This window comes from Heliangelus exortis, chromosome 5, assembly GCF_036169615.1.
Source record: "Heliangelus exortis chromosome 5, bHelExo1.hap1, whole genome shotgun sequence".
Taxonomy (NCBI): Eukaryota; Metazoa; Chordata; class Aves; order Apodiformes; family Trochilidae; genus Heliangelus; species Heliangelus exortis.
In genome coordinates this window covers 37802689-37814293 of record NC_092426.1, presented here as the reverse complement: position 1 = coordinate 37814293, position 11605 = coordinate 37802689, and the positions used below count along the sequence as shown (strand labels likewise).

Here is an 11605-nt window from a genome sequence, read left to right as displayed (position 1 = left end):
TCTTAAATGTCCTGGAGAGAGGCTTCTGCTCTTTGTCTTCATCTCCCCAAGTGCTCTGCAGGATCCAACTCCATCAGTTGTTGGGAATATCTCTGGACTCTTTTCCTGAGTTGGCTGTCAGACACTCAGGTCACCACTGAAACTGGGTTTTATATATATTTATACGTTTTTCATTATTATTATAATATTAACTATTATCTATTTGTTCATCCTGCTCAATAACATGTTTAAAGAAGAGATTCAGCACTGTTCCATCAAATCACAACAGAGGCCACGTGCAGCAATAAACACAAAGCCATTTGGCTCAGCTTTGGTACATTAATATAAAGCTGTCTCACTGGACTGCCAAAGAATTGAAAGAATTTCCAAATAACTCATGAGTCTTCCATGCTGGTGAAAAGATGGAGCTAAGCAGGGAAAGGAAGAGAAACAGTATCTTGCAGAGTTAAGCTCACAGCCTTCCTAGAGATGGATCTAACAGGAGATAAAAGAGAATTTTCCCATTCTCATGGTTATGCACACACACACACACCCCTTTAGGATAGGTATCTACAAACCTGACATCATATTTTCTTCATGGAAGTGTTGCAGATCAGGTAGCTGATCAGTGTTTGTCAGCAGTGGAGGCCATGTCACCAGCTGTTCCTTGAAGCAGCCATTTCCTCCACTTTGAAGTGATAGTTCTGTCCAGAAGCAGTACTAATTTCTCACAGTTTTTGATGTGTCTTAACAGGTAGACTGTGATTAGAGGGTTTTTTTGTTCAGAAAACTTTCCTAAGCAGGACAGCTGTCAACAGAATAAAAGGTATCTATAGATAAAGAACATCATGAGCAATGAAACTTGGAGAATTCACTGCTCCACAGAAGTGTCCTCTGACCAAGGGGAAGAGGAAACACCACCTGTGCACACCAAATGGACTGTGACCCTCACAGCTGGAAGGTGATTCTCTTTCTGCATTCAGACTAATATGCCAAAAGCTTTTAGCTCTACAATCTCCAGTTTTCTTGGTTTGTCTGTCAAAGAAAAGGAAAAATGAAAAAGACACTAATGCCCTGTTACTGTGATGTAGGCCTGGCATGATTTCTCCTTGTCACATCATTTCTCATATCTCTTCCTTCCAGAATTATATTTTAGGTAATGCTTTAGTATAAAACAGAAGTTATTAAATTATAAAACTTAAATGAGTTTAAATCAAATAAAATTGAAAGAGGCAGGCAATTTACCTGCCAAAAGTGTCTGAAATTTCAGGAAGTCCTCTTGGAAGTTTTGACTGGGTATGGAATGTGTACAGGTGTGCAGTTACAATGCTGCTTCTGGTAAGAACTGGTTTTTTTTTAGAAAAACTCGAGTGAATCTCAGTCTATATACTGAGACAAAAATTCCAGCAAAAATGAGTGACCCATCACAGGGTCAGGTCTGTGAAAAGGAATTGGCTCAGCACTGTTTCAGCACTATCCAGGTCTGCCTCATCTTTGCTAACAACTACTAGAGAATGTTTTGTTTATACACCCAGGTTCCATCTTGTAGCTTTTCATAGAATCATAGAATTGGCAGGGTTGGAAGGGACCTCAGAGATCATCAAGTCCAACCCTTGATCCACTCCCGCTGCAGTTCCCAGCCCATGGCACTGAGTGCCACATCCAGGCTCTTTTGAAATATCTCCAGGGATGGAGAATCCACCCCTTCCCTGGGCAGCCCATTCCAGTGTCTGATCACCCTCTCCAGAAAGAAATTCTTTCTCATGTCCAACCTAAACCTCCCCTGGCACAACTTGAGACCTCTTGTGCCCTCTTGTCTTGCTGAGAGTTGCCTGGGAAAAGAGCCCAACCCCCCCCTGGCTCCAACCTCCTTTCAGGGAGTTGGAGAGAGTGATGAGGTCTCCCCTGAGCCTCCTCTTCTCCAGCCTCAACACCCCCAGCTCCCTCAGCCCTTCCTCACAGGACTTGTGCTGGATCCCTTCCCAGCCTCCTTGCTCTTCTCTGGACCTGCTCCAGCACCTCAAGCTCCTTCCTGAGCTGAGGGGCCCAGAACTGGACACAGGACTCAAGCTGTGGCCTCCCCAGGGCTGAGCACAGGGGCAGAATCCCTTCCCTGGACCTGCTGGCCACACTGTTCCTGAGCCAGCCCAGGATGCCATTGGCCTTCTTGGCCACCTGGGCACACTGCTGGCTCCTCTTCAGCTTCCTGGCAATCCAGACTCCCAGCTCCCTTTCTGCCACTCTGTGCCCAGCCTGGAGCTCCCCATGGGGTTGTTGTGTTGAACCTCATCCCGTTGGGATCAGCCCAACTCTCCAGTCTGTCCAGGTCCCTCTGCAGAGCCCTCCTGCCTTCCAGCTGATCCACACTCTCCCCCCAGCTTGGTGTCATCTGCAAATTGCTGATGATGGACTCAATCCCCTCATCTAAATCATCAATAAAGATGTAACAAAGTGTAACAAAGCTAAGCAAGATGAAAGGGCATTCTCAAAAAATCTCATCATCCCACCCTGCAGACATTGTTCATGAGATTGAACAGCATTGGTGGTGTCCCACCACAGGTACAACATTGCTGGAGCTCAGAGCAACAACATTGCTGGAGCTCAGAGCAGAACTTAGCCCAAGTATCCCAGCCAGGCATATTGCAGTTTATATTTCTATGATCCAGCAGAAGTATGGGGCAAGATTTTAACCTAGAAATCCATGACTAATATCCTGACTCCCACCTCACTTGGTCGCATTGTCCCCCTTTTATTCCCAGATCCCTTCTTCAGTCTTAACCTGAACTTCATGTATGGACTCCTGCCCAGTTCCCACAGGTAGGGGCCAGCAAACAGGTGCTGCAGATGCTGACTTATTCAGGTACAGGTTGTTGCCAGGTGTTTGTTGCTGGATGTGTTGCAACTATTGAAAAGGAGGCTTGTTCTGTGAGAAAGTTGGTCAAGCATCTGCTCCACGAGTGAGGTATTACTGCAAAGTGAGATGTGAATATATAGCCAAGGATGTTTTGAAGGCATTTCTCCCCCTAAAAATAAATTTCACAATTCAGACAGGTTCAACGTGTAAGAGAGAAAGCTAATTTGGGGATCACTGACATCAAGTCTCAGAGGCCCCTGTTATTTATAAACCAAATTAGACAGGAAACCCTCTCTCATGAGGGGCCATTGCTCTCTGCAGAGTTATATATTGTTTACTCCCAGAGATTAATTAATCTCTGGCACCCTGGGGTGCCTACCTGGTAAAGGATCCCCCTGAGACTTCTAGCTTGTGGTAAGCATGGTAAAGTAGAATGATGAAAATGGGAGAACATCCACCTGACATCTAAATGTTAAACAATTAATTCTGAGTTCCTCCTTTTCCAGAAAGACAGCACAGGTGAGAAGGTAAGAAACAAAAACGTGGGGAAAATCAGTCAAATCAATATGAACAAATTCTTACCCTGAAGATTTTTTGTGTTCAGTGACTGATTTGTACATTTTTGGGTTTTGTTTATTAGGTTCTTATCTGGAAGACAGATAATGGCTTTGGCTTTTTTGGGGTCTTGCTGCACAGCAACTATTGCTACACTAGAGGCCCTTAGGTTTGGTGATTAAAACAAAGGGTCACTTTTATTTGTAGTAATATTCATGTCAGAATTTGGATTTGTTCCCTAAGTTCCTGTTTGCTGTGGTTTATGTGCTGTGGGTCTCCCAGGAGTGCCCTCTCTCACTGCTGTATGTTAAGAATTTGTTCCAGCCTCTGCCAAGACTTCATTTTACTCAGGTTTTGTTTGTATCTGAAACAGATTTGGCCTCCCCAGTCTGCACACTGCAGGTTTGGGAGTTGATGAGAATATTTAGTCACTCTAAAATTGCAATAATATACATACAAATAGCTCTGAAATAGTTGTTTTAGGACTTATTTCATATGTAAACTGTTCTATAAATTATTCATACTAATTTCAGTCTTGTGGTCTTAGTGAAGACCATGGACTGCAATTCTTGTTTGCTTTGCTTTATTTTTTTCCTAATTTGTGTTCCAGTAAACCTTGGATTTTATGAGGTTAGAGTATTTTTTCTGTGTTTCAGGGCAGCACACTCTAAGGCAAAGTTGTAGTCATGCCTTCCCATAACACGGGCACACACACCACCCTCCAGTAACAATTAAAATTTATATTTATTGTTGAAGGAGAAGGCATTTCTGATGCATATAATGATCTTGTGGTGTTCGAAGGCTAAAATGTATAAACAAATCAGTACATCAGTTAATATTTCCTGCTCTCTCTCAGGATAAGGCATAGAAAATTTGTGCATTTCCATCTGAAAGCAATAAAAAAAAGAATGTGCTGTTCAGTTATTTGTAATGGTTTCCAGAGCTGTACTGTTTTATGTTCCTACCTGGCTATAGAGACTTCCACAGTGCATTTCTGCAGTGTGGGAGGCTCATGAACTCTGAAAAGCACTGGAAGGGATGCATTAGCAACCTGGTTTGGATGCTTACACAGCATTACATCAACCTACCAGAGGAGTTAGCATAGCTTGTGCTACAGCTATGGATGTGGAGTGCTTTCCATCTGAACTGAGGCTAAAGAGGACTCTGGATCAAAATTTTTCACCACCAGGGTTAATGGTCTAGTCTGAAAAGTAGGATTTGGTCAATATGGCTGTTGAGTGTTGGAAAAATCACAGTTCTTTATCTGTGGGGCTGATGTATCCTGAGCACACTGACCAGCAAGGATGCCACGAGCTCAGGGTCTCCAGGCTGGCCTGGAGATTTCAAGTGGCCATAGCAGGGGAGAATACAGATCTTGGGAAGTGCCACAGCAGTAATTTAATTATCTTTGAGAATACAGTAATGAATAGATGAGGGATTAGAAGAACTGTGCTTCTGACATTTAGCACTTACCTACTAAGTATAGCAATTCTATAAAGAATTTCTTTAGGGAGAGGGTGATCAGACATTGGAATGGGCTGCCCAGGGAAGGGGTGGATTCTCCATCCCTGGAGATATTTCAAAAGAGCCTGGATGTGGCACTCAGTGCCATGGGCTGGGAACTGCAGCGGGAGTGGATCAAGGGTTGGACTTGATGAGCTCTGAGGTCCCTTCCAACCCAGCCCATTCTATGATTCTATGGTTCTATAAAATGGTGTTTTCCTCTCCTGGAGAAATGAGGAGCTAGGAAAAGTCTCCACAGCACCTTGCACCTGGGAGAGAGCTGGGAAGTCCAGGTGGAGTTCTCTCACTGGATTGCACAAGAACCTTTAGGACACCAGTGAGAGCAAGAGACTGACTGGAACAGGAAGGCTGGGGACTGCAGGCCACCACTGATGGACTTGGAAGTGAGGCCAGTCACAACAGTTCATCAAATTCTGCCCTATAATTAAGTTTACATTCCTCTAACCTACCCCTGTCAAAAGGCCTGGGATGTGAAATTCACTGTGCTTCACCTTTTCTAGAAATATTTTTGGTGGAATTCCTGCAAGTCTTGGAACTAGCAGCCAGAGCTTTTACAGATATGTGTAAACATTAATTCCTCTGCAAAGAATTATCCTGGACATCTTAGGAAATGAATTTGAAGGGGTCCTCAACAGCCTCTCTATTCTAGGATATGTGACCTCTCGTTGGCTGGCCCATGGAACCAGAATAACAGCTCCCTTCCAAACCTCCTGATTTTAACTCAGGGCCCTGCCCACAACACCAGCTGCTGCCTGCACCTGGCTGACAAAGCTCTTTATCAAACAGCTTAGCAACCCATTCTTTCCAGGCTTTGCACAATGGTTTTTTGTGGAACTTCTGTTCATCTTTGCTGTTTTCCCTTTGAATTCTCTCCAGTTCCAGGTGATCCTGGAGTAGGATGCCCAAAGCTGAGTGTAGTCCTGTGACTTTACAAGCATTGCAGAGGCTGAAAGCATGAACTCAGGTATGTCACACTGCATTCCCATGTGTGCTGTGAACTCAGGGTCACCCTGGCACTAGTGCATCACCTCTTGTGTTTTTAAGACTGAATCATGGTACTGCATCCAAGCATGCCCAGGATTAGAGATGTGGATTCTAACCCAAGCTTTTGAACCTGGACGTCTTCAAACACTCCAGCCTCATAAGGTCAGACTTTTAGACTTTTGGTTATTTTTTGGTTTGGTTCTGGTTTTGTCGTGTTTCGGATAGCACCCTCGGAAATCAGGCAGATTTAAAGCCAATAACCAATTACTCATCCGAGTTCACACGGGGCCATCTGGTGGTGAAATGGGAGCTGGGCAAGAGGGGGTTACGCGGCGAGAGGTGTTTGGTAGCTTTTCTGTTTCAGTTCTTTCGATCTGAGCTCTTGTATCTCAGAACCCTCATGCCTGTTCATTCTCCCTCCCTCCCCTCTCTGATTCCCCCTCTTCACCTCCAACACGAAGTCAGTTCAGTTTCAAGTTGGCCACTGGTAGCATTTTGTCCCACTTGTTTGCTCATCATTTTGTCTCAAGCATTCCTCCCAAACTTGCTAAGTTATGAGGAAGTTACCTGGCAGGGGAGACACCATGATCAAGCAGGTGGTTTTCCCAGGGCGAGGCTCATCCCCTGCACTCCAGGTGTGCTGACCCCTGTGATTTCCCCAAATGTGGGAAACTTGACTGTGTAATTTGTGGTCGTGAGGCACTGTGTTTAAAAAAAGTTGTTTTTTTTTAATTTCTGGGCCCCTCAGTTTAGGAAGGAGATCGAGGTCCTGGAGCAGGTCCAAAGGAGGCAACTGGGCTGGTGAAGGGACTCGAGCACAGATCCTATGAGGAGAGGCTGAGGGAGCTGGGGGTGTTGAGGCTGGAGAAGAGGAGGCTCAGGGGAGACCTCATCACTCTCTCCAACTCCCTGAAAGGAGGTTGGAGCCAGGGGGGGGTTGGGCTCTTTTCCCAGGCAACTCTCAGCAAGACAAGAGGGCACAAGAGGTCTCAAGTTGTGCCAGGGGAGGTTTAGGTTGGACATTAGAAAGAATTTCTTTCTGGAGAGGGTGATCAGCCATTGGAATGGGCTGCCCAGGGAAGGGGTGGATTCTCCATCCCTGGAGATATTTCAAAAGAGCCTGGATGTGGCACTCAGTGCCATGGGCTGGGAACTGCAGCGGGAGTGGATCAAGGGTTGGACTTGATGATCTCTGAGGTCCCTTCCAACCCAGCCCATTCTATGATTCTATGATTCTACAACTTTCCAACTTCAGACACTGGGAAGTACCTTGTGCTGCTCAAGCAAGAACTTCTTGTTTCTGTGAAACACTCTGTGTTATTTGTGAAACCTACTACACCTGTCTCTTTTTTTCCCTTTTGTGTGCTTTGATTTCCCTGTCATTGTTTCAGGGACACATTTATGCATTCACACTCTTTGAATATCTCCTTATGACTGATCTTCATGTGACCATCTGAAAAAAAGGGATTGTGGTTGAACATCTAAGCTGCCATTGGGCATTTTCAGTGTAAAGTACCTTTATAATTAATCTCAGCCAGAATTCTGCCAGTTAGGGTTAGGGTTGCAGATGAAATCTGCAGATAACATTGTTTCCCAGGCATCCATTCATGTGTACATCAAAGAGAAAATGTTTTCATGAAAATTACCAAAACCTGGCAACAATGGAAATGCAGTTCCTAAAATGAGAAACAAATCCAGCAAATAAATCCCTAGACATTTTGTATCAGACTCCCTGTATCACCTCAGCCCAGTGTTTCCCTTTCAGAAGGTGATTATGTCCTCATGAAGCTATTTCTCAAATTCTTTGGCCAATGGTTTGATAACATTATGGCACAGTTTAGGCCCAGCTGGTACCAACTGGGCCTCTGCTCGCTCAGCCCCATCCCCACCATGGGAATGGGAGAAGAAAATCCACCTTAAGGTTTGTTAATTGAGACAAGGACAGGGAGGTTTGCATTCCCCAATTATGGTAACAGGCAAAACCAGATAGGTTCAGCTTGGGAAGAAAAAAAATTTAATCTACAAGGAGAAAGAGAAAACACAGCCAGATTTTAATACCTTCCCTCCCCTTCCCTCTCCCCGTCCCGGGTCGCTTCACTGCCGCCTCCCCTCAGGGCACAGGGGACATGGGGGGTTCAGGCTCAGTTCCCCACACGCTGTTTCTGCCACTTTTCCTCCTCAGGGGAGGACTCCTCACGTTCTTCCCCTGCTCCAACGCGGGGTCCCTCTGAGGGGACAGAGTCCTTCAGGAACCCCTGGGACATGAGTCCCTCCCAGGAGGTGCAGTCCCTCAGGAACTGCTCCATCCCGGGCTGCCCACAGAGTCACGGCTGCTGCGGGAACAGTCACCTCCCTGCCACGGGCTCCTCCATGGCTGCAGCTCCACATCTGCCCCTCTCTGCCATCCTGCACAGGCTGCAGCTCCACATCTGCCCATCTGTGACACTTCAGGGGCTACAAATCCACATTTACCCCACTGTGCTCCTTCAGGGACTGCTCCACCACGCTCCTCCATGGCTGCAGGGTCACAGCCGCCATCTTACCACGGGCTGGGGGGGAAACTCTGCTTGGGCACCTTCTCCCTCCTTCTTCACTGACCTCAGTGTTTTTTTTCTGGCTTTTGTCTCTCACTTCATCCTTTGCTCCACTCTGTGTGCCCTTTTCTTACATTTTTGCAGTTTCATTTCCTTTTCTAGAGTATGTTACTCCCAGAGGAGCGTCCGGCTTCCCATTGGGCAGAGGCAGGGATTGGAACTGGGGGAGCTTCTCACAGGAGACACCCCTGTGGCCCCCACTGCTTCCAAAACCCTGCTGCACTAACCCAAGACACATTATAAGATAAACAGGATTAATTATCTCTCCAACTGATACACAGAAAAAAAAAAAATCCACAAAAAACTTAAGTTCTATTTAGTAAGCATCGTAACTAATTGTTAGTAATCCCTGCTAACTTTAAAAACAAAACAAGAAAAAGAAATCCCAAAACCAAACAAAAAACCCTACCCCAAGTTAAAACAAAAGAGTTTTAAACCTTTAGCTTTATAATAACCCCACTAGGGAAGTAAAGGTCATCTTGCAATGTCAGAGAGGACTTTGCTTCCTGGCTGGTCAATCCTGCAGCCTTGTCAGACTGCACTTACCTCAGGCAATAATGCATTTGATGCATGAGGAAAATACCCTTGTAATTTTTGCTTTGTTTTGCTGTATTTTTTCCGTTATAGTTTTTTATGACAGTAAAAGCATGGAGTATTTTTCCCCTAGTACTTTTGCAGGGTTATTTTTTCTATTACCGTTTGGGGTGCAACTATTCCCATCAAAACTGTGAAACAGGGGCAAGCACCATGAGTTCAGGAGGTTGGAAGAATGCTGGGCTGCCAATCCACCCATTCTGTCAGAGGAATCAGAAGAATTTGCTGAAAGATTGGCCACCCCTGGTTTATAATACAGCAATTTAGTTCCTTGTGGGAAAGAATCATCAGAGGTTTAATTCTGTTCTGCTTACAGTGTCTTTCCCCAGCTATCTGCTTTCTTGGAAAGAAAAACAGAGATGGAAATCCTATCTAATGATCTGCAGTCCCAGTTTAGCTACTGGTGAGAACTATGCTCCTAGCAATGGCAGAAACACCAAAAAAAAAAAAAAAAAAAAAAAAAAAAAAAAAAAAAAAAAGAGCCAAATATTAGCTCAGCACATGGACATTGCTGCATTAATTTTTGCAGCAGGGTCCTGGGTAGTTTGCTCAGAATTGAAAAGAATTGAAGAAACCTACCAGAACAATGATGCAGAAACTATCAGAATTTATCCACTAGGCTGAAGGAGAATACAGAGCAATTTATATTCTTATTTGAAAAAGATAAAACATGCAACAGACAGATCCATGGCCCTACAGATAGGAGACCACACAGTGCCCACTACTTACTTAATTCAATGGAAACTGAGGGTTAATGTTTCTTTAATGTAAAAATAAGATCTTATTTTCCATTCAGCCTGCATTAATTTCAAAATAATGCGAAAAAAAAGGCAACTTGTACAATTAACAAGGAAAAAGCTGGGAAGAACAGACCTCAAGCAAACCTTAGTCCCGTTATTTTTAGCTACTTTGGATACTTTTTAGTTGCAACGTTTTGCAGGGTTGTCATCGACTGGCTGACAGAATCTCCCTTTTTTGAAGACGTTACCGGTAGCGGGGTAGTTTTGAGGGGTCGTAGATACCAACCGGGCCCCCCCCCCCACTCCTCTCCTCGGTCCAAGGGCGGGCGCGGTGCTGAGCTGTCCGCGGTGCTGAACCCCGCACCCAGCCCCGGCCCCGCACCCAGCCCCAGCCCCGCACCCAGCCCCAGCCCCGCACCCAGCCCCTGCCCCGCACCCGGCCCCGGCCCCGCACCCAGCTCCGGCCCCGCACCCAGCCCCGGCCCCGCACTCAGCTCCAGCCCCGCACCCAGCCCTGGCCCCGCGCCCAGCCCCGGCCCCGCACCCAGCCCCGGCTCCACACCCAGCCCCGGCCCCGCACCCAGCTCCAGCCCCGCACCCAGCCCCTGCCCCGCACCCAGCCCTGGCCCTGCATGCAGCCCCGGCCCCGCACCCAGCCCCGGCCCCGCACCCAGCCCCGGCTCCACACCCAGCCCCGGCCCCGCACCCAGTCCCCGCCCCGCACCCAGCTCCAGCCCTGCACGCAGCCCCGGCTCTGCACGAAGCTCCGGCCCCACACCCAGCCCTGCACCCAGCTCCAGCCCCGCACCCAGCCCCGCACCCAGCCCCGGCTCTGCATGCAGCTCCGGCCCCGCACGAATTCTTCACGAGTGAAGAACCCTTTGAAGACAGCGACAATCAGCCTGTACTTGTGTTCGTGCAAAATTTGTGCCTGTGACATCACCTGAGTGTGTGTAAGTACTTCTCACGGGCAAACAAACAAACAAACAAAAAACCCCCAAAAACCATGACATGCAGACATTTATTTTTATGAAACAACAGCAACCCCCCCCCCCTCCCGAGGGAAAATGTTTCCTGGATATTTTTGAAAGTTGATTTAATTCTAGTTTTCTTCTAACTTGTGTTTCTGATTCGTAGAATTGTTATTCCGTCTTGTAATTCTGTTTTTATCCTATATTGCAGTTGATCCAACAGGACAAATAATCTGGAACGCTGGAAGTTCCACCTCAACATGAGGAAGAACTTTAAGGGTGACAGAGCACTGGAAGAGAGCTTGTGGAGCATCTTTCCTTAGAGACTTTCAAGACTCATCTGGACACATCCCTGTGTGACCTGCCCTAGGTGATCCTGCTTTGGCAGGGGGGGTTGGACTCAATGATCTCCAGGGGTCCCTTCAAAACTCTACTATGATTCTATAAATCAAGTCCTGTGAATAAGAATTCCTGCAAGGTTCTTAATCTGTGATGTTTGTACACTGTGACCTGGTGTAGAAAGCTGGGGAAATGTGTGTGCCAACAGGCATACTGGGAACATGCAGGAAAAAGGGAATGTTGTTATAGAAAGATTTGCTCTAATTTGCAATTAGGTCATGCCAGAGAGCACCTATATAACCTAAAAGCCATTCTAAGTCTGTGTAATTTTACACCTGAGCAGATTGGACCCTTATATCAAAACAAAGCTGCTTGCTCATAGCTTGCTTACCTGTTCCTTAGAATACACTCACAGGGCAAGATTTGGACAGGCTGAAGAGCTGGGCCAAGAAGAACCTGATGAGGTTCAAC

At 46.3% G+C, this 11605-nt stretch overlaps 1 non-coding gene across 1 annotated transcript; it reads left to right on the top strand.

Annotated features, from left to right (window-relative positions):
* The first annotated feature begins 6455 nt into the window (after positions 1 to 6455).
* On the top strand, positions 6456 to 6622 carry LOC139797218 (U1 spliceosomal RNA). Its single transcript, XR_011726357.1, has one exon. It is a non-coding gene; the product is annotated as a U1 spliceosomal RNA (small nuclear RNA).
* The last annotated feature ends 4983 nt before the right edge of the window (positions 6623 to 11605 follow it).